This window comes from Cryptomeria japonica, chromosome 11, assembly GCF_030272615.1.
Source record: "Cryptomeria japonica chromosome 11, Sugi_1.0, whole genome shotgun sequence".
In the NCBI taxonomy this organism is placed as follows: Eukaryota; Viridiplantae; Streptophyta; class Pinopsida; order Cupressales; family Cupressaceae; genus Cryptomeria; species Cryptomeria japonica.
In genome coordinates this window covers 366421807-366443834 of record NC_081415.1, presented here as the reverse complement: position 1 = coordinate 366443834, position 22028 = coordinate 366421807, and positions in this window count along the sequence as shown.

Below are 22028 nucleotides of genomic sequence, written 5' to 3'. Positions count from 1 at the left end.
ATGAACTAGCCAAAAAAATGGCTAAGGATGTATACTGTGAAGATGAAGGACAACATATAGATGATATGGATGAGGAAACACAAGAAATGGTAGTTGAACATGTCAAAAATATCCCCATGTGTTAAAGGCCCTAGATATTGATGAATATGCTAGAAGTGTGGAACAACGGACATCCAATAAAAAGCGGGAAAATCTTGCTGACATAAAGATTGAATTGGTACATGGATTTAAGGATTGGCGAACACCATATAAAGAGCCATCCCAGGATGAGGAATTTTATTTGCTAACTGGATAAAATGAAGAGACCCTTTCAGTGGGGAAAATTGTACAATCAACTGCCTGTAGAGTCCTAAATAATCGTATAAAAGTTTCTTCCATACAAAGGGCTATTTTGAGGGTTGGAAGGGTTTGTAGGCATAGATAATTGTTCACCCCTCTAGAATCTTTGAAGTGACTTGTCTTTATAACTGGCAGTTGTAGAATGAAAAGGTTAAGGAGGTTGAAGATCCATATTTTACCAAAGTGGATACCACTAAACAAAGTGAATAAGAGAATGCAAGGAAAGCAAAAGAACTTGCAAAAAAATCTTGATGACAAGACCGAAAGGACCAACCTCTTGTATAGTTGTTGTTGAGCATCTATCTGCAGCAATTGTGCCCTAATAATTGCCCTAATTTTAAGTTTTACTCATTATTGATGCATTTAATCTTATTCTATGGACATTTTAGGGGTATTTGGCTCAAGGAATTGAGGCTTAACGTCAAAAACAACCAAGGAGAGGAGCAACCTATTCAATTATGGACTTCTATTTGGGAATCTCGTTACACAAGATCAAATTATATCAAATTTTAGGAATGAATAGTAAAGCCAATTTATCAGATGTATGGATTTCCTTATGATGGATCAATCTCAGATAGTGAATCATAACTGGGGAGATTGGTATGTCCAACAACTTGTCTTTATAATTGGTAGTCGTAGAATGGAGAGGTTATGGAGGTTGAGGATCCATATTTTTCCAAAGTCGATACCATTAAACAAAGTGAACAAGAGAATGCAAGGAAAAAAAAGGAACTTGCAAAAAAATCTTGAAGACAAGAATGAAAGGACCAACCTCTTGTACAGGTGTTGTCGAGCATCTATCTGCAGCAATTGTGCCTACTTCCTCCCAAATTTTGCACCCTGATCCCGCATATAATGATGGCGTGTGATTACTTTTTTTTTGAAAAATACCACTTGTTTGTCAGAATCCTGACGTTAAATATGAAGTTTGTGCTATTGGCAAAAGTCAACCCGATGGTAACACACAAGCAGAAGCATGTGATTGGGATAGAATACACTAATGAAGTCCATTGGTAGAATGCACACTAGTGACAATGGAGAAATCTTGTATTGCCGATAGCCAATGATGCTATCCGTACGACTTATCCCATTGGACATTGGCAAAAGTAAAAATGTGACAAAGGTTATGGTGATAAAGGGTGAAAGATTATGCTGAGGAGACATAACGTATCAGGAGGAGCTACGTCGAGGGAAAAGACATCAGGGAAATTATACCAATCACCTGAACACATTTTAAGCTATCCCGACGCCCGATGAGACTAGCGGGGATAACTCGCACTGATTAGCAGGATGAGAGGTCATCGACTAATGTTATCCCGATGAGTAAGAAGAAATCAAGAGGCTATGAAAATCATCAGACCAACATATGCTGATCAATAGGTAAAATCTGTGTTCGTCGGGATGCCGATGTGAAATTTTAACAAGTCCAAATTCCGACGAACATGGGTATACTTTAAAAAAAAACAAAATTAAGTCGACAAAGCAAAAGAAATCCCATAGTCGGTCAGAAATGTTTGTCAATTTTTCATCCAAATTTCGACAGGAAATTTTAACACGTCGGAATTCTGACAAACACGGGGTAATTTTTGAAAAAAAAGAAAAAGTAATCTGACAAAACAAAATAAATCCCATAGCTCGTCAAAAAATTGCTCCAAATGTACTAGTGAAGTGACCAAAGAGACCAAAGTAGTTTTGAGACAATTTTTGAAAGAGCACAGATATGATGTAAATCCGGTGTAGGATGACACCCAACCAAAAGAGTAGGCACAATACACTTCCATTATGAAAGTGCATACAGAGGTTCCCGATGTACAAAAAGATCAATCAATTGAGAAAGCCACTCTGGAAGTGCAGACAAACAAATAAACCATAGTTGCAGATGATATTGATAATGCTAAGATTGATAATTTTGGTGAAGCTAAACAAAATCCTCCGGTAATAGAATTGACTTTGAGAAAGTAGTTGAGGAGATTGGAAAAGTTGATGAAGAAAAGGGAGAGGTTGATGCAGAGAAGGATGAGGATGTTGTAAAAGATGCAAGTGCAGAGGTGGCAAAAAGGGACAAAGGAGAAGAGAAGGATGATCAAGCTCTGGTGACAATGGCAAGAGACACTATGGCTAACAAGGGTAAATAGGTTGTCACCAACTCAGCTGATTTCACTCAAGGGCCTATAGATCTGACTTCACATTCTCCAATTCAAGCACTAAAGCTTACAGCTCTTACATAATCAAAGGTGAGTGAAGACTTACTCAAGCATCAATCTAAAGATAAAGAGATGATCTCCTTGGTGGTAGATGTATTGGAGAAAATTTTACCATCCTTTAAACCAGATACAACAGATACTCCCTCTGGTAAGCTTAGAAGTATGTTGAATGATGTAGAATCTCGTTATTTGTCTTTAGAGAAGGAGACAAATGCAAAAGTTTTGACTTAGTTTAATTCTATGAGATTGAGAACAATTCTGAAGATGATTGAGGTAGATATGGTGATCTTGATAATTGCTATGAAAAACATTCAAGATGCATTAGATGAAGGTGGCCAAATATACAAGTCATGTCTAATTTTTCCTAGGTTTACCATTGACATTGACAAAAAAATAAAAGAATGTGAAGGCTAGCTAGCTACTATATCTCACTCATATGCACCTCAATTAGTTCCGACTAGAAATTTTTAAGCTAAAGTTGTGAGTATACTGGATAAGATTAAGAGTTTAAATCAAGAGAAATACATAATTTTGGGTAGAGTGGGAGAAGTAAGAAGCCTTATCACTCCCCGGATAGATTCACTAATCAGTAGTATAAAAGATGCAATGGATGATCTGAATAAGAGTGCTCTGATAGATCGCAGAGGAGCAGAGATGCATGCCTATCTTTTCAGTGGTATGATCAGTATTTTGAATAATTTTAACAAGGGTTGGGATAACCACTTGTTGTCCCTAGAAATAATTTGTGCAGATATCTTCAAAATTTTGTAAGCAACTATATATATCCTTGTATATAAATTTTGGTAGATTCCTATCTTTGGCATTGTGGTCAAAGCGGGAGAGAGCAAAGAAAAAAATGGTGAAAATCCTCAGGGGGAGCTTGTTGATCTTGTAGAGTCTTGGAGTTTTTTGAAGCTTTGATTTTTTGCAGGTTTGAGTGTACAATGTCAATTTTCACAAGTGTTGCCATCAATGCCAAAGGGGGATATTATTGGCAAGAGACAATGTTTCCATGAAGATTGATGCATGAGAAATGCTTAGGAGTTGTCATTGATGGAAACTCAGTTTAGAAATCATATCTGGTACATGTAGATTTGATTTACTAGAAGTTGTATTATTCATTAGGCATAAGTTTGGAAGGTGGAATACAGTAACTGACAAAGTATGAGTATAGTGTGCATATCTTGATTTTGGCTGTGTAACTTTGGTTGTAGTAATAGATGTAGATGATTCAAGGTTTGAGGAAGATTATTTTGTAATCCTGATATCTGGTGTTGATTCATGAGCGAGATTGAAGGTCTGGTATTTGGTAATTCAAGAGGAACACAACTATTTTGATATGATGTGTGATCCGAAATCCTTGGGATGATTTCGGTGATTGGTTTCGAGTTCAAGGAGATTGGACCGAAATATGTGAAGCTTGTCCATATCTCCTCCTAATCAAAATCTTCACTAATCCTTTACCTTCCCATTCCACTAATGTGATTGAGATTTATCATCTTGCTTTCTCTCCTAATGATGTTGGCCTTGAGTCTAATAATGTGGTGAATCTTATTTATAAAAATGAACCCCCAAAAGACTTATGCATCACATTTGATCCTAGTTAAACTATTGAAGCACTCAATGGTCTATTATATATCACTACAAAGATCAAGGGTATGCTCGCATGAGGTGTTCTTATTGATCCTTCATGTATGGTAAAAGTGATAACTAAAGAATATCTTTATACTTTACAATTGCATCAAGTAACATATGATAAATCTGATGTGATAATTAAAGTCTTTGATGGTTTCTCTTGTCCTACTATTGGATCTATTACACTTCCTATTGATTTTATGTCTAAATGTTTAGATGTTTTCTTTGCTATCATTCCTACATTCGATCAATTTTGTGTGAAGTTGGGACACCCTTGTCTCTCTTCCATGAAAGCGATCACTTCTACTATTCATAATTGTTTGAAATTTCGTCATGATGGTAAAATCATAACTATTAATCATAGCATGTATCAACCTATAATGAGATATAGAGATGTTTGTCTTGATTATTTTTGGTCCAAACAATTCTAACCTCTCCAACCTAGAAGTGAAGTTCTTTTCAAATCCTATCAAAAATGGAAAAATAACATGATTTTATCCTTGAGTAAACCTTGAAATCCAACACTCAGTCTCCGTCCAACTGATGGTCATATGCTTCTTCTTAAGGATAAATCTATTCTTCCTCCTAAGGATAGAGATATTCTTTCTTTGAAGGAAGAATCTATTTCTTCCCTTAAGGATAAGTCTATTCTTCCTCCCAAGGATATAAAATCTCCTCCACCTAAGGGTCAATCTATTCCTCCTACTAAGGATAAACATATTATTCCTCCTAAGGCTAGGCCTATTCCTACTCCTCATGATGGACCCAATCTCCTTTCCACACCTTTTATTCCACCTTTATATGTTGTAGTTCCACATCCCGCATCTGACAAAGGAAAGCATCCACCATCTTCTATTTTTAAACCTAATAAACCTTCTCCCATTCATCCTTCCTTAAAAGAAGAAAAAAAACATATGCCTATTGATCCTAAACCTTCACAATCTTCAACTAAAACAAAACAAAACCATTGTGTGAGAGAACACTAACAAAGACATCTTGTGAGGGCTCGTGAACTTGCTTCTCAAAATACTTCTTCCCCAAAGACACCAAATCTTGATATAATCTAATTTGATCAACCTTCACCTAACCCTAGGGAAGAAGCTCAACCTAATTCTCCAAGACTTAAAATAATTAAGACAAATGATGGTTCAAGTTATATTCCTATTAGAGATCCTATTTGTATTAATCTTTATGAAGAAATAGGTGAGAATGTTGTTCATGATAAAAATGTTTATCCTCATATTTCAAATGATGAATATGAATATTTTGATGTTGACAATTATTTATCTAAATAATTTTCAAAAACATTAATCCTAGCTCCTAGTGACAGACAAAGTGACTCATCATTAGAGCATAGTCCTTGTTTTGAACTTGTGATAGCTCCATCTATTGTACTTGATGTGGCTCCTCTTTTATATTGTGAACCTTCCTGAAACAATGATGAGGAAGATTAAGAAGCAGACGACTTTCTTGATTAGCTTCATTCGCGTTGTAGATTCTCTCTCTCTCCTATTGCTTGTTTGTGATCTTCCTTTATTTTTGTCTCAATTCTTCTATTTTTGTCCCTAGTGTTGTCTACTTGAGGATGATGCAAAGCATTGAGATCTCTTTTAACCTCTCCCATGTTGACTCAAAAGACACATGTTTCCTTCTTTCATTGGGGTTTTTCTTTCTTTAGGGGATGAGGAAGATTCTATGCATATATATATACATGATATACATTATTTATTATAACAAGCATATTGACCCCAAAGTTAAGCAAAACCACCTTGTTCTTTGTGTGTTGTGATCATTATCCTTTCATTTGTCCTCTCTTGGGGGCATATTTTTGTGATAATGTGTTTATCTTTTTGGGCGTATCCTACCTTAAAGAAATTGCTCCCAATAAGGTGTGCACAATCACTTTAAAGTGGGGGAATACACTTTGATCAATGATTCTATCTCTTTCATATCTTGATACTTAAGTTGCTTAGTGAACTTTTTCTTTTGCTTCATAATTTTGGTATTTTTCTTTTCATGACTCATAGTAATAGAACCTTACTATGCTTGCAGTCATGGTCCTCTCTTTCTCTTTTATCTTATCATTAAAGTTGTAAGATCCTAAATTCCACTAGGGGCTTGGTGTATCTTGCCTCCTCAATGACTTGGTGAAAGTTTTTCAATGTGAACCCTTTGTACTTTACCAAGAGTATGATTGAATTCATACTCCCGCTAAAGTGGGGGCTAAATGTAGCATCCTGAAATTGTGCCCCTTTTCAATTTTGACTGTATTTGGGTCCCCACCTTAGTGTTGTTCCCCTAGGCTTAATCTAGACTTGATTATTCTCATACCACTCAAGTTTTGATGAATTTTTTAATTTTCCATCAAATTGGCCCCTTGTCCCATCCCCAAAATAGGGTAGGACCAGGGTGTGGTGCCTTGGTCCTCACTAGGACCATGGTGCCATGCCATGGTCCTCCTCATTTTTGGCCCCTCAAAAACCCAATTTAGCATTTCAAAAATGAGTGGGATTCCCATCTCTATTTCGGCTCATGTCAGAAAATTAATTAGTTTTCCCGATGGGCAATTATAAAAGGAGGCTTTCCCCTCTCATTTGCAAGACATCAATTAGAGAGAGAACACATATGACATCGGGCATTCAAGCATTGAACAAATTGAGCAATAATCAGTCTTCCTTCAAGCCTTGGAGCGACAATAAAGTCAATATTCAAGCATTGAAGCAGAAATTTTCATTCTATTTGTTGAAGACTTCATGAAAACCTAAACCCATGTAGAGGTAAACAAAACTTCACAAGGAGGTATATCATTTGATTTTCAGTCATTATTCAACATATCCCTCAAAAGGATAATCTTCCATTACATCAATTTTAATTATATTTATCTCAATTTCATGGTTAATTCCAAAACTAGGGTTTGACCTAAGGAAAGCCCCTATTCTAACCTATTTCCCTTTCTCTATGTGTGTAGGAAGCACGTACAAAGCTATGATCTTCGAGATAAGCTTTATTTATAGTGATGAATCAATCCCCCTTTTGTGTGCAAAAATTTACGAGGAGCATGGTGATGGGCACCACAATCTTGACATTTTAGGGAGCTCTTTCAGGGATCATATCTGAATTTGCGTACATTTCTTAGATCTAGGTGCATAGCTCAATCCCACATTTGTATCTCACTATTTTCATGTTTTTACCTTCATTTCCAACACTATCTTTATTTAGTAATTCAACTTACAAAAGTGGACCCCAAATTAATCAATTCAATCAGTATTCAGTCTTTAATCCTTGCTGGTTTGTGACTAAATCTATTGGATTCCCCCTCTTTTGAATGTAATGGTCTCCCAAGTCTAAAATAAGTGGTTTTCTCCCTCTAATGGTTGAAACCCTAATTTTTTACCCATGACAAAAAGATATCTATAATTACCTTCATGACCAACTTTTGTCCCCCAACTTGTCTAATAACCAAAGGAAAACTTTTATCCAACAAGCCTTTTGGTTCATTGTAAGTGGTGACTCTCTTTATCATCTTACCCTAGACCAAATTCTTCTCAGATACCTTGATTTAGAGGAGGTACAAGTGGATTTAAACAATGTACATGATGGTATTTATGAAGCTCATCCCAATGGTATTACTCTAACTAAGAAAAGCATGAGAGTTGGATACTATTGGTCCAAACAGAATAGGATGCACATAAATTTGCAAGAAAGTGTTGGAAATGTCAAGTTCACAGAGACATTATTCATGCATCAACACAAGAAATTTAACTTTTTATATCTCCTTGGCCTTTCTCTCTGTGGGGACTCTACCTTGAACACAAAATCCATCCTACTTCTACAAATGGCCACTAGTTTTTCATAGTTGCCATTGAGTACTTTACAAAGTGGATATAGGCTATTCCTATGACTTACATCATTGGTAAACAAATTTCTAAGTTTATATTGAACTAAATCACATATCAGTATCAAATTCCCCTTTTCATTGTTACTGATAATAGGCATCCCTTCAAGTATCAAGATGTCCAAGAGCTCTATATAAAGTTCCATATTATTGCTTTGCTATTCCATATTATCCAAAGAGAAATGATCAATCTGAGGAATCAAACAAAACTATGATCAAGATCCCGATGAAGACTATTGATGATGTTGATTAGGATTGTCATATATAGTCAAATCCCATCTTATGGGCTACCATACAATTATCTACACTCATACCTCTTATTCCTAGTTTTTTTTATTTTGAAGCCATCTGTCTCATTTAGGTCGATATACCTTCACTGAAAGACTCTTTACAATAATTGATAGATTATGAAGAATACAAGGTATCCAAATTTCATGAGTTAGAAACATTGGATGAGTAAGACAAACTGCATTGGTCCATCTTCAAGCTTACAAAAATCATCCCCATTGCAATTATAATAAGAAAGTCAGAGGTAGGCACTTGGACAATGGTGACCTAGTCCTGAAAACAAATAAGAAGAACAAAAAAGAAAGAGAAAAATTAGGAAAATTTGAGCCTAATTGGTTGGGGTTGTTGGTTCCTTGAACTCATTGTCCTAGAACATCTATGAATTAACTAGTATTTCAATCTATAGGTTCTAAGGTCAATGGCCAACAAACATAATTCAACTATTTGTTGATATCCTCTGTACTTTAGGCTTTGCAAAACCAAGGTGGCTCTCCCTACAAAATGCCTCAAAATATCATTCTTGTAATGCACATACATTATTTTAAATATCATATAACCTCCAATATAAATATACCAATGAAAGCTTGATCAAATTCAAATCTACTTCTTGGTTTATCAACATTCTTTTAGCAATAGGAAGAAAAATTCTAATCTAAAACTACTACTACAAATAAAAAAATAAAAAGAGGTTTTGATTTATGAATGTTTATGAATATGTTGTGAATCTCTAAAAATATTGGTGCCTTAATTCTTGGGAAATAGATTTTTGATGCAAATAAGAAACATACCCACATAATGCCTTTAACTCAAATCATTCGACCATTCTATTTTATGCATTACATAAATTCATCTACATTTATACTACAAAATTCTACTTATGGATCCTAATTCTTCTCTTAAAACCACAATAATGTGAATTTTGGAACCCTAAATTTTGCGATTTTTAGAATTCCAGATTCCAAGACAAGGAACAAGAAAAATTATACATACATACATACATACATACATACATACATACATACATACATACATACATACATACATACATATATATATATATATATATATATATATATATTGAATAGGTACAAGTAATATGTTTTATATTTGTTGCACAATATGAAACCATAACATAAACACAATAATGGGCATAAAAAATGGACTGTGAAGCACCAAAGGGGGTATTTACATCATTTAAAGACCATTTATCCATTATATACCCATAAAATAGCCTTAAAATACCCCTAATATGCCTAAACAACTTGTAAAGTGACAATTAATTACATAAACTAAGGCAATTTCGGGATTTGGAATTATTTTTATTTAAAAGGGGGGTGTCTTTTCACCCAAAGGGGTATCAAAACCATTCAACCACATATATATGTGTGATGTAAAATGTAAAGAAAAAGAGAATAGAGATAGAAGAGGTGGAGGCAATTTTGTACTTTTAAACTTTTTATCAAAAATAACCAGTTGCATTTTCTTTCTCATATGTGTTGAGAGTTAACATATTTTTAGAAGGCATTTGCTTATGATATTATCTAAAAGTGGATAAGGTTATTCGTGTTCTTCCAGTAAAATTTTGTGTTTTATATTGTAGATTTGGATCAAAAAGATTTACTCACTAATTGTAATTGTTCCTTGTATTTCTTCCTTGGATGGTCTCTTAAAAGTTAGGGTTAAATTCATTCAAGCATTTTACAATATAGACATTGAAGTAGAGCTCATAAGAAACAGTAACTGACAGACTCATCGAGAGGTGGTGGGATTAAAAATTGTCTCATAAGTTTACACAATACGTCCTGAAGAAATATAAGACTCTATAGCCCAAATAGGAGGAAAGGCACTGATCATTTGTAAACAAACCCTTTAACCATACCAGTTACCCTTTACCTTTAAGCATTAGGATTAGTAGAGTAGGTATAGTAGGTAATTTAGCCAAAATGTAATATATATACTTTTTTAAGATACATAGATCAATACACACATCTGAAATCAGTCTATTTAAGAAACTTATGCCATTCTGAGACTAGGAGATATCAGATTAAGACACTAAATCTGCTATAAAAAGCATTAGTTGAAGGAACAACTAGTGAGTAGGTATACCCGCCTAGGTCCTGCAGAGCCTAAAGTGAGAGAGTTAGTAACCAAATAGGTTCACTCTATAAGTTGGCCAAGTCAATTGGAGGGTTTGAGCATAGGAGTTGGCATTTCCTTAGAACCTATCCAATCTGTTGATTTGAGACCCAACAGTGAACACATAATTTAATTATTTTATTAAAAAACCCCATGAACACATTAAATAGTAACAAGGAAATTGCAGCAATAAATTAATATATACATTATAAATTTGTCATATCCCATATCGGTTGTAATAATTTTGTCCAAAACAACATGGTATGTTACCATCTCCAATTTATTACCATCATTGATTGCTAGAAAAATTATAGGAACACTCGTATCAAATTCTTCTTTCCCTTCTAAGTTTTTTATTTCATTCCACTTATTGAATAGGCCTGGAATTGACCAATGTTGTGGTGTCTGAAAAGAACCATTCTTTCCTTTGATTTCCTGCTCCTTCCCTTCTACAAATTGAACCTCATCAATCAACATCTTGATAATTTTTCCTATAGGTTTGATTGATGGGGGAGCATATTTCAAGTGTTGCATAGCTAGAACTAATGTTTCAAACGTATGAACCTATGGCTACCACCTATCATACATAGTTTTCAAAATAGGCAACATGTCCTTACATTATTGGTCATGTTGTAATAGAGTTTAATAGCAATTGTAAACATCATTGATCTTACTTATAAACATCTTTAGAATATTCTTAAGAGTACTTTGCATGACCTCCAAATATTTATCCTTGGCCATTGCTCTAGCCCTGAGTAGTAATTCCTCTGAATATTCTAGTCAACCTACATAATCTTAAACTTTTCCCTTAAGATTTTATATTTCATCTATAGGGAAAGCATCTCTTTGATGGACACAATGGATCACTGAGAGGGGGGTGAATCAGTGATTTAAACACTTTTTCTTCAACAAGGATATACCGGTAATATATAAAACAAACTGAGTGCTAACTGGTAGCTCAAATAGTGCAAACTAAGTGTGTGAAATGAGTTGCTATAACATCAACATAACTCATAGACAAGAATGCATCACACAACACCAGATATATGAGGAAAACCCAATGTGGGAAAAACATCAATGAGAATAGTTGTTGGAGATCTTTTGCTCCAATCTAGCCTCATAATGTAAAAGATCTAATTAAAATTTTAGGGCACCAACCCAAGGAGCACGAACTCAAAGGAGCATCAACCCCTACATTGTTTATAGGATACTACCTAAAGGAGATACAACCCCTGCACTAAGCATCAACTCAGTGAAAGCAATATGAAGATTTTAAATACAAAATGAGATCGCTGTTGCAAAAGAAGTTTTTCAACCATACAATATTCTGCTTTGCTAGTTTCAACCTTATTGGTGTGTGTTTTCTCCACCCACTCTGCAACTTTTCTTTGTTGTTGATTCTAACTTTGCTAAGTCCCCTCTCACAATATTTTCCCAATTCAACTCACACCTGATCACACTTTATCAGGAACAACACTTGTCGGTTTGTCACCTCTGCGTTCTATGTTCACTCTACTGGTTTTTCTCTCTATATCAGTTTACGTTGTTCCTTCTTATAGATACAACCTTCACCCTTAACTACTTCAAATATCTATCTCTTCACCTCTCAGACAACAATTTCACTCACTCCTTCACACTTGAGCAACCTGAATCACAGTCTCAAGTCATCATATTTAATCTTGAGCTTTCCTACCAAAAATCAATTCAAACTAAGGACGGTTAGGGTTTCCTTCTCCCAACCAAAATTGCATCCGATCTGATCTGATCCATCTTGGATCAATCACCTGCATTGGACGAATGAAACTATACATATTTTGATCATTCCAATGCATGTTTGCTAAAAATAGAAAACTTATCCCTGTTCTTCAGCCTCAAAATTAGTTGACACATTTATGGTCCAGCTGTTTCCTTCTTGAGGTCCTTTTGCAATCTAATTTCCTTGCTTTGATCCAGGAGCCAACAACTCCCTGATATTTCTATGTCATTCATTTTTCCTCAAGCCGCATCAATCTATTATCATCCCATGATTTGTGGTTGTTTCATTAATGTCAACTAACTGTTCCAACAATCATGTCAATGAAAACTTCACCAACCTCTACAATGTTGCCACTTGGCACTTGTGATTTTCACTTGTTGGCATCCAACTCAGCATTCAACTTACCAACTTGGGTTGGTTCATACTTGATCATCCAACAAACCCTCTTTTTGGTACAAACCCTTACCGGTATATTCAACACACTGTGTTACTTTACTCATATCGACCACGCAACACACTGACAACTCACCTTATCCCTTAGTATTCTGCTTCAACATTGACCTCCAGTATATGTAATCATTTTAACATTCTACCTCTTCACCATAAACAAGAGCCAACCTTCATACTAGTTTATGCTCTACTGGTTATGACTCAACATTAACACACCCATGCATTTCACCTCATACTGGTAAAGTCACTGATAGACCCAAAGCATGCATGTCTTCCACCTACCGGTTGATCCTTCTGCATATTCTACCACCTACCAATTGATCCTTCTGCATACTGGTAGACACCAAGTTGACATCAACTTGACCATACCAACAATCTCCTACTCACCGGTTGACATTAATGACAACTCAATGCCAAAAATCTCCTTCTTTGACATTGATGTCAACACACACTATACTATACCGATCTTTCTCCCCCTTCGATAGAAATGGCAAAGGGAAACCTTGGTCTGACACCAAATGTGGACACAGTGAGTAATCAAGTTAAGTTGCCTATAAAAATTACAACTTATGCCTGCAACCGGTAGGACACATTCTACCCCTATGTCCATGCATTATGATTCAAGGGTCATAAGATAATAACAATTGTTGACTCCCCCTGAACCATAGTTATCTCTATATTTTAGTGTTGCATGATGGTGAGATAACTCCAAACTTTTGTCTCAAGTACTCAAATATGCTCAAAGAAAGTGGCTTTGTGAATATATCAACAATCTGCTCACCAGTTGGAACATACTCTACCATTACCTCCTTGTCTGCAACCTTCTCCCTTAAGAAGTGATATTTGATTGCAATGTATTTTGTTCTTGAGTGCATTACCGGATTCTTGGAGATGTTAATCGCACTTGAATTATCACATCGGATTGGTATGGGATCCAATATCTTCACCTATATGTCCTTCAATGTCTGCTTCATCCATAGTAATTGTGAACAACATGTAGTAGCAACTATATATTCAGCCTTGGCAGTGGATAATGACACTAAGTCTTGCTTCTTGTTGTACCATGATACTAACTAGTCACCTAAGTAGAAATCACCTCCACTTGTACTTTTCTGGTCATCAATATTTCCTGCCTAATCTGCATCAGTATAAGCTTACAAAGCGAAGTCTCCTTTCTTTGGATACCACAGACCATAACTGATAGTTCCTTGCAGATACATGAAGATTCTCCTGACTGCATTTAAGTGAGTCTATTTAGGAGCAACTTGGAATCTTGCTACCATGCAAACAACTTGTATAATATCTGGTCTAGATGTTGTTAGATATAACAGACTACCTATCATAGACCTATACCGTGTTTGCTCAACTTCTAGTGGCTCATCTAGTTTGCTCAACTTACAACTAGTAACCATGGGAGCACTGACCGGTTTGTTGTCCTCCATCTGAAATTTTTTCAACATGTCTTTAACATACTTGGTTTGTGAGATGAAAATTCCTTTCTCCTGCCATGAGATCTGTAAACCAAGAAAATAGGACAACTCACCCAGCATGGACATCTCAAATTCTGTCTTTGTCTGATTTGCAAATTCTTTGCACATGATGCCCTTGTCTCCACCAAAGATAATATCATCCACATATACAACAACTATAATCATGTGATCTCCATTTACCTTGACATACAAATTACTGTCTGCATTCCCTTTCTGGAATCCTTGCTCCTTCAAGTATTTGTCCAATCGAGAATACCATGCTCTAGGAGCTTGCTTCAAGCCATACAAGACTTTCTTCAATCGGCATACAAAACTCCCATCTTCATGCAACAAGTACCCTTTCGACTGTTCCATATACACCTCTTCTTCAAGGTTACCATTGAGAAAGGAAGATTTTATATCCATCTGATACACTTTATATCCCTTATAGGCTGAGAAGGCTAAATTTTTTCTTATAGCCTCTAACCTAGCAATTGGTGCAAAGGTTTCTTCAAAGTCAATACCTTCCACTTGAGCACACCCTTTGCAAACTAACCTTGCTTTATGTCAGATTATTTTGCCTTCTTCATTCATCTTCTTCTGGTAGATCCACCTGCTACCTATGACATTCTTGTATGCCGGTCTAGGAACAGGTTCCCAAGTTTGATTTTTCTCAAGTTATTTCAACTCTTCATCCATGGCATCTAGCCATTTTTCACTTTTTCTAGCTTCATTAAAAGTTTTGGGCTCAAGTTCTGTTATGAGATAGAAATTTACTTGCTCATCATTTCGGGCTAGTCTCCTTTTGGTCTGCACACCCTCATTTTTATCTCCTATGATTTGTTCTTCTGGATGGTTCTTCTGCATATACCAGTTGGATTTCTTGCTTGATGCTTCTTCTACTGGTCCATTGTCAGATTGATCTTCATGCTCAACATCTAAATAATCCATGTGAGGTGCCATTGTAGATTTTCCTCTATGTGAGTCTTCATCTATTCTCACATTTATACTCTCAACTACCTTTCTCAATCTCTTGTTGTAGCATTTGTAGGCTTTACTGTTGATTGAGTATCCCAAGAAAATTCCTTCATCACTCTAGGAATCAAAACTTCCTAATCTATTAGCATCTCTCTTGATGAACCACTTACTTCCAAACACTTTGAAGTGCTTGAGTGATGGTTTCCTTTCATACCATAACTCATAAGGAGTCATTCTACTGTTCACTCTTAATTGTACCCGGTTTAATGTGTAGACTACAGTATGAATTGCTTCCTTCCAGTATATATCCGGTATGTTGGCCTCATTGAATATTGTCCTAGTCATCTCCTTCACTATCCTATTTTTCCTTTGCACCACCCCATTTTGCGGAGGTGTCCTTGTAGCTAAATACTGTCTTCAGATTCCATGTCTCTCACAATAGTCAACGAACTCATTGGAAGAAAATTCTCCACCCCAGTCTAATCTTAAGCATTTTAATCGGTACCCACTTTCATTTTCTACCATCTTCCTGAAAATCTTGAATCTCTCAAATGCTTGTGACTTATCATGCATGAAGGTTACCCAAGTCATTCTTGAGTAATCATCAATGAGCAACATGAAATACCTTTCACCGGCCAAAGCTCTTGTCCTTGTTGGCCCACATAAGTCTATATGTACCAACTCTAAAGGTCTTGAGGTGTTATATTCCTTTGTTTTAAAGCTGACCTTTGTTTTCTTACCTCTGACACATTCATCACAGAATGTACTTGCCGGTTTTATGATTTGAGGTATGATTCTCACACACTAGTTCTTGCTTATCTTAACTAGATTATCAAAGTTCACATGGCCTAATCTTTGGTGCCATAACCAACTTTCATCAACCTGTCCCATCATGCATTGGGACTCATAGCATTCCTTCATATTGTAGACATTACCATCTGTCCTCTTTCCTTCTACCACAACCTGACCGATACTATGTTTTCTTATCTGACAACCGATAGAGTCAAATGTAAACTTGTACTCTTTGTCACACATCTAACTTACACTCAGCAAGTTATGCTTCAGTCCTTTCACATAGTACACATCATGAGCCTTGAGCTTGCCATCAACTCAGTGTACACCAGCCTTTGATCTTGATGGAGGAGTTTTCACCAAACCAGACTGAACCACCATTCCAATCATCAAGCTTGATGAAATTTTTCTTATCTCCGGTCATGTGATTTGAGCAACCACTATCAACTACCCATAGATTCCTCCTTTCAACATGTAGAGCAATCTGCACAATCAGGTTGGACTCTATCTTGTTTCTCTCCTTCTCTACCCAAACCCATTTCTCTTCTTTCTTTTCCTCTTCTGTCACTTGGTGTTCTGGTTTTGTTTCTAACTTCTCATCCAGTACTATTTTCTTTTGCTTTTCAATTCTCAGCTCACAATACCTTGCTATGTGACCAAAATTTTGACACTTATAAAATTTCACATTAGCATTGTAAGATGTACTCAAGGCATTCTTGTAGGACATTTGCATATTACTCCTACATTCATAACTCTTGTGACCAAACTCATTGCAATTATAACATGTGACATTTGTACTTTTTAATGTAGTAAATGAGTTTCTACTCTCAAAACTAGGGTTTAAATTCATCTTCCTACAATCTGCCATTTTATGACCAAATTTGTTACATTGGTGACAATAACCGTGGAAATTTGGAACATACCGGTTAGGTTGTCTTGAACCTACAAATGACTACCTCACTAGGGGTCTTCCTTTCATGCTACTAACTCTGGTGAGTCCTTCGTGATCAAGAATTGCATTTCTCCTTGGATCTGGATGTCGGTACATTAAGTATGGTCTTTGGTTCATTGATTGAATATACCAGTTTGTGTGGTGGTTTCTAGCAGCATCTGCATATGTCTTCTTGTCGGTATCCTTGCTCACTATGAATGTCTTCTTCTATTCACCTTCATTTGAAGAAGTGAATTGTATCTCCTTACCAGATGTGTCTTTGTTGTTTGAACTTTGACCTTCTTGAAAACCTAAGCCACCGGTATCTTTAGATTGCTTCTATTTGCTCAACATCTTGTCCAAGGCTTCAGTGTTGCCTTCATATTTGCTTCTCACTTTTAATTCTTCCTGACTTTTCTCTAATTCCTTACGGAGTTTCACTATTTCTGCTTCCAGATTTTGATGCTCCTTTTCCTTCTCACTCAGACTAGTACTAGTAACTTCACAGATCCTCTTGGCCTCTTCCAATTGAAGTTTTAGATCTGCAATTGTTTTCTTGGATTCTTCAAGAGATTCTTCCAACATTTCTTGTTCTTCAGCTGCAACCTTTTTCACCTTCTTTAGATCTCTTCTTGTTTTTTTCATCTCTTCCAAGGTGCTGATGAGCTCTGCTTCAAGATCTACTTCTCCTTCTTTCTCTTCCTCTTCTCCTTCTTCAGGTGCCGGAAGCCATAAAAAGGTTTTCTCTGACTTCATCTTCACTTCAACAATCATCTGAGGCACTTTCCTTGTCTATGGTATCATTTTCATGTGTGTAAAGACCGCTCTGCTTTCGATAGCCTCTTCTACCATGCTGATAGACATTATTCTTCATGTCCTTACCATATGATCAGCTACCACTTGATTGATCATATTCATTCTTATCACCATAGGGACATTTAGTAGAAAAATATCCAATCTTTCCACAGTTGAAACATTTCAAAGGCAACTTGCCTTTGTATTTGCCTGAACCCATCTTGAGTCTTTAGACAAAGTTTTCCATGATATCATCAGAGTCTTCACCAGTTGCATCATGAGAAGACTCTTCTTTTTCTTTTCTTGATGTTTTGAATGCAGCTTCTTTCTTCACAGCCTCAGTACCGGAAGTCCTCATCTCATAAGCAGTTAGGGAACCATATAACTCATCCATTGTAAAGACTTTTAGATCTTTTGCTTCTTCTATTGCTAAGACCTTTGTATCATACTTAGATGTAAGAGATCTAAGTACTTTCTTCACTACCACCTCATCTTTTATTTCTTCTCCAAGCCCTCTAATGGTGTTTTTTTGTTTCATCAATCCTTTGGAGATAGTCAACAATCTTCTCTTCATCTCTCATATTCAAACCCTCAAGTTGTGCTCTTAATGTTTGTAACTTGGCTTCCTTGACTTTAGCATCGTCTTCAAATATCTTCTGCAACTTATCCCAAGTTTCTTTGGCAGAGAAGCAGTGCATGACTTTAACAAACTCATTATCAGATAACCCACTAAGAATAGCATTTTTAGCTTTAGCATTGTTCTCGTATTCCTTCTTAGGATCTGGATTAGTAAGAGGATTATTATGGATTGTATATCCATTCACAACCGACATCCATACATCACAACCTAGAGTAGACAAATAGCATTCCATTATTCTACTCCAAAAATCATAGTTGACACCATCAAACATAGGGGCTTTTGAGGAGGTTGATTCATTTCTTTCCATTGTGAACACTTAACAAAACCTACCCAAGCTAGAGAACGCTTTGACAAAATAGGGTACCTAGGCTCTGATACCAATTGATGGACACAATGGATCACTGAGAGGGGGGTGAATCAGTGATTTAAACACTTTTTCTTCAACAAGGATATACCGGTAATATATAAAACAAACTGAGTGCTAACCGGTAGCTCAAACAGTGCAAACTAAGTGTGTTAAAGGATTTGCTATAACATCAACATAACTCATACACAAGAATGCATCACACAACACCAGATATACAAGGAAAACCCAATGTGGGAAAAACCTCGGTGAGAATAGCTGTTGGAGATATTCTGCTCCAATCTAGCCTCACAATGTAAAAGATTTGATTACAATTTTACAACATCAACCCAAGGAGCACCAACCCTTGATTTATGAGCACCAACTCAAAGGAGCACCAACCCCTACACTATTTATAGGCTACAACCTAAAGGAGCTACAACCCCTACACTAAGAATCAACTCAGTGAAAGCAATATGAAGATTTTAAATACAAAATGAGATCTTTGTTGCAAAAGAAGTTTTGCAACCTTACAATATTTTGCTCTGTCGGTTTCAACCTTATCGGTGTGTGTTTTCTCCACCCACTCAGCAACTTTGCTTTGCTACTGATTCTAACTTTGCTAAGTCCCCTCTCACAATGCCTTCCCAATTCAACTCACACTTCATCATACTTTATCAGGTACAGCGCTTGTTGGTTTGTCACCTTTGCGTTCTATGCTCACTTCACCAGTTTTTCTTTCTATACCAGTTTACTTTGTTCCTTCTTACAGATACAACCTTTTCCCTTAACTACTTCAAAATATATATCTTCGCCTCTCAGACAACAATTTCACTCACTCCTTCACACTTGAGCAGCCCAAATTGTAGTCTCAAGTCATCATATTTAATCTCTAGCTTTCCCACCAAAAATAAATTCAATCTAAGGACGATTAGGGTTTCCTTCTCCCGACCAAATCTGCATCCGATCTGATCCGATCCATCTAGGATCGATCACCTGCATTAGAGGAATGAATATGGACATGTTTTGATCATTCCAATGCATGTTTTCTAAAAATAGCAAACCTATCCCTATTTTTCAGACTCAAAATCAATCGACACATTTATGGTCAGTTGTTTCCTTCTTGAGATCCTTTTGCAATCCAATTTCTTTGCTTTGATCTAGGAGCCAACAACTCCCTGATCTTTCTTGGTCGTTCATTCTTCCTCGAGCCGCATCAATCTGTTATCATCCCGTGATTTGTGGTTGTTTCATTAATGTCGTCTAACTGTTCCAACAACCATGTCGATGGAAACTTCACCAACCTCTGCAATGTTGCCACTTGGCACTTATTCTTTGCACATGTCGGCATCCAACTCAGCATTCAACTTACCAACTTGGGTTGGTTCATACTTGATCATCCGACAAACCCTCTTACCGGTACAAACCCTTATCAGTATGTTCGACACATTGTGTTACTTTACTCATACCGACCGCGCATCACACTGGCAACTCACCTTATCCCTCGGTATTCTGCTTCAACATTGACCTCCGGTATATGTAATCATTTTAGCATTTTTCCTCTTCATCATAAACAAGCAGAAAACCTTCATATCGGTTTATGCTCTACTGTTTATCACTCAACATGCTAACACACCCATGCATTTCACCTCATACCGGTGAAGTCACTGATAGACCCAAAGCATGCATGTCTTCCACCTACCAGTTGATCCTTTTGCATACCGGTAGACACCAAGTTGACATCAACTTGACCATACCAACAATCTCCTACTCACTAGTTGACATCAATGACAACTCAATGCCAACACTCTTGTGGCAATAGGGGGTTGCAAACATTGTTGAATGCAAAGTAATGGTGGTAGCCTCGAAAGTTGTATCTTTTAGTGTTTGATTAATTGCATTATCCTTTGTCTCTTCTACATCATAAAACAACTTTGGAGTATATGTCCTTGGAGCCTTCACCCATTGAGGTAATGACTTGAGCCTAGGGTGATACCTTGTCCCTCTAACACCATTTTCATTATCAAATTCTACAAAAAAATTGGATAATCTTGCTTCCTTATCTGATCAAGTGAGAAATTTTCATCCAAATCCCAATTTGGAATTGTTGTGCCCTACATAACACATCCCAACTTTTCGCTTCCCGAGCTGGGGCCCCCCTTCTATTTCGCTTTGTCTTTGTCTTGTTTTCTTTTCTTTCACACTTCGGCACTCCGGATTCCCGGGATCCCGAAGTGTGTTTTGTTTCTTTTTCTTTGTCTGACCTCGGAATTTTGGACTCCCAAAACTCCAAAGTCTACGTTGTTTTCCATATTGACACTTCGGAACTCCGGAATCCCAAAATCCCGAAGTGTCACTTCATTGTTTGATTTCGGAACTCCGGAACCTCGGAGTCCCGAAATCCTGTGCTTGCTTCTTTGAGCCTTATGTTCCCAGAATTCCGAAATCTCAGGTTCTCTCTTCGTTTTGTTTGTTCCTTCTTCGAAGTTTCAAAACTCCGAAGTTTCGAGGTCATTCTCCTTTTGACATCCGGAACCTCGGGATCTTGAAACTCTGAAGCCGTTTTTCGTGTCATTGTGTGTTGTCGTTCGTGCCTCCTCTTGTTGGTCATTGTTTCATCTTCGTCGTGCGTTCATCTTCTTGTTCATCATCGTTGTCGTTGTCATCGTCGGTTGTTTCGTCTTCTGTAGGTTGTAGGCTTAGCGTAAGGTGAAAAGATTCGCAAATCCAAAAAAAAAAAACTACAAAACCCAAAAAATCGTAAAATCTAAAAAATCCAAAAAAAAAATTGAAAAATTGAAAAATAAATAAAAAATTGAAAAACACTTTCAAATAACAAAAAAATCAAATATTTGTTAAAAAAAAAAATGAATTTTAAAAAGTTTGTTAAAATTAAGATTAAATATTAAAATTAATTAAAATTTACATAATATTTTAATAATGTTTTAAATTTGAATTAATTTAAATTTAAACATTTGGGATATTAATGTAAGTTTTGATATAAATTTTCATATATTTAAAGTTAAGTTTAATAAATTGTTAATAAGTTTTGCAATAAGGTTAGAATTAATTTAAATTTCAAAGTTTTACAAAAATTTGGATAAAAATTTAAAATAAAATTTTAGAATTAAAATCAATTCTAAAAAGATTAAAAGTTTAATAAAAAAATTACAACTTTGAAATCTTGTGTTCCAAAAATGGTAAAGTGAGAAAAAAGTGAAAATGGCATAACCTGAAACCCAGCAGTTGGAGATCTCAGGCTCTGCGGAAAAGCAATTTGTAACTTATTTCTGCAGAGCTCGAGATGGGAAGGACAACAAAATAAAACTTATTACACCGGAAGTCCGAACCACCGGACTCCGGAGTAACCCTAACTC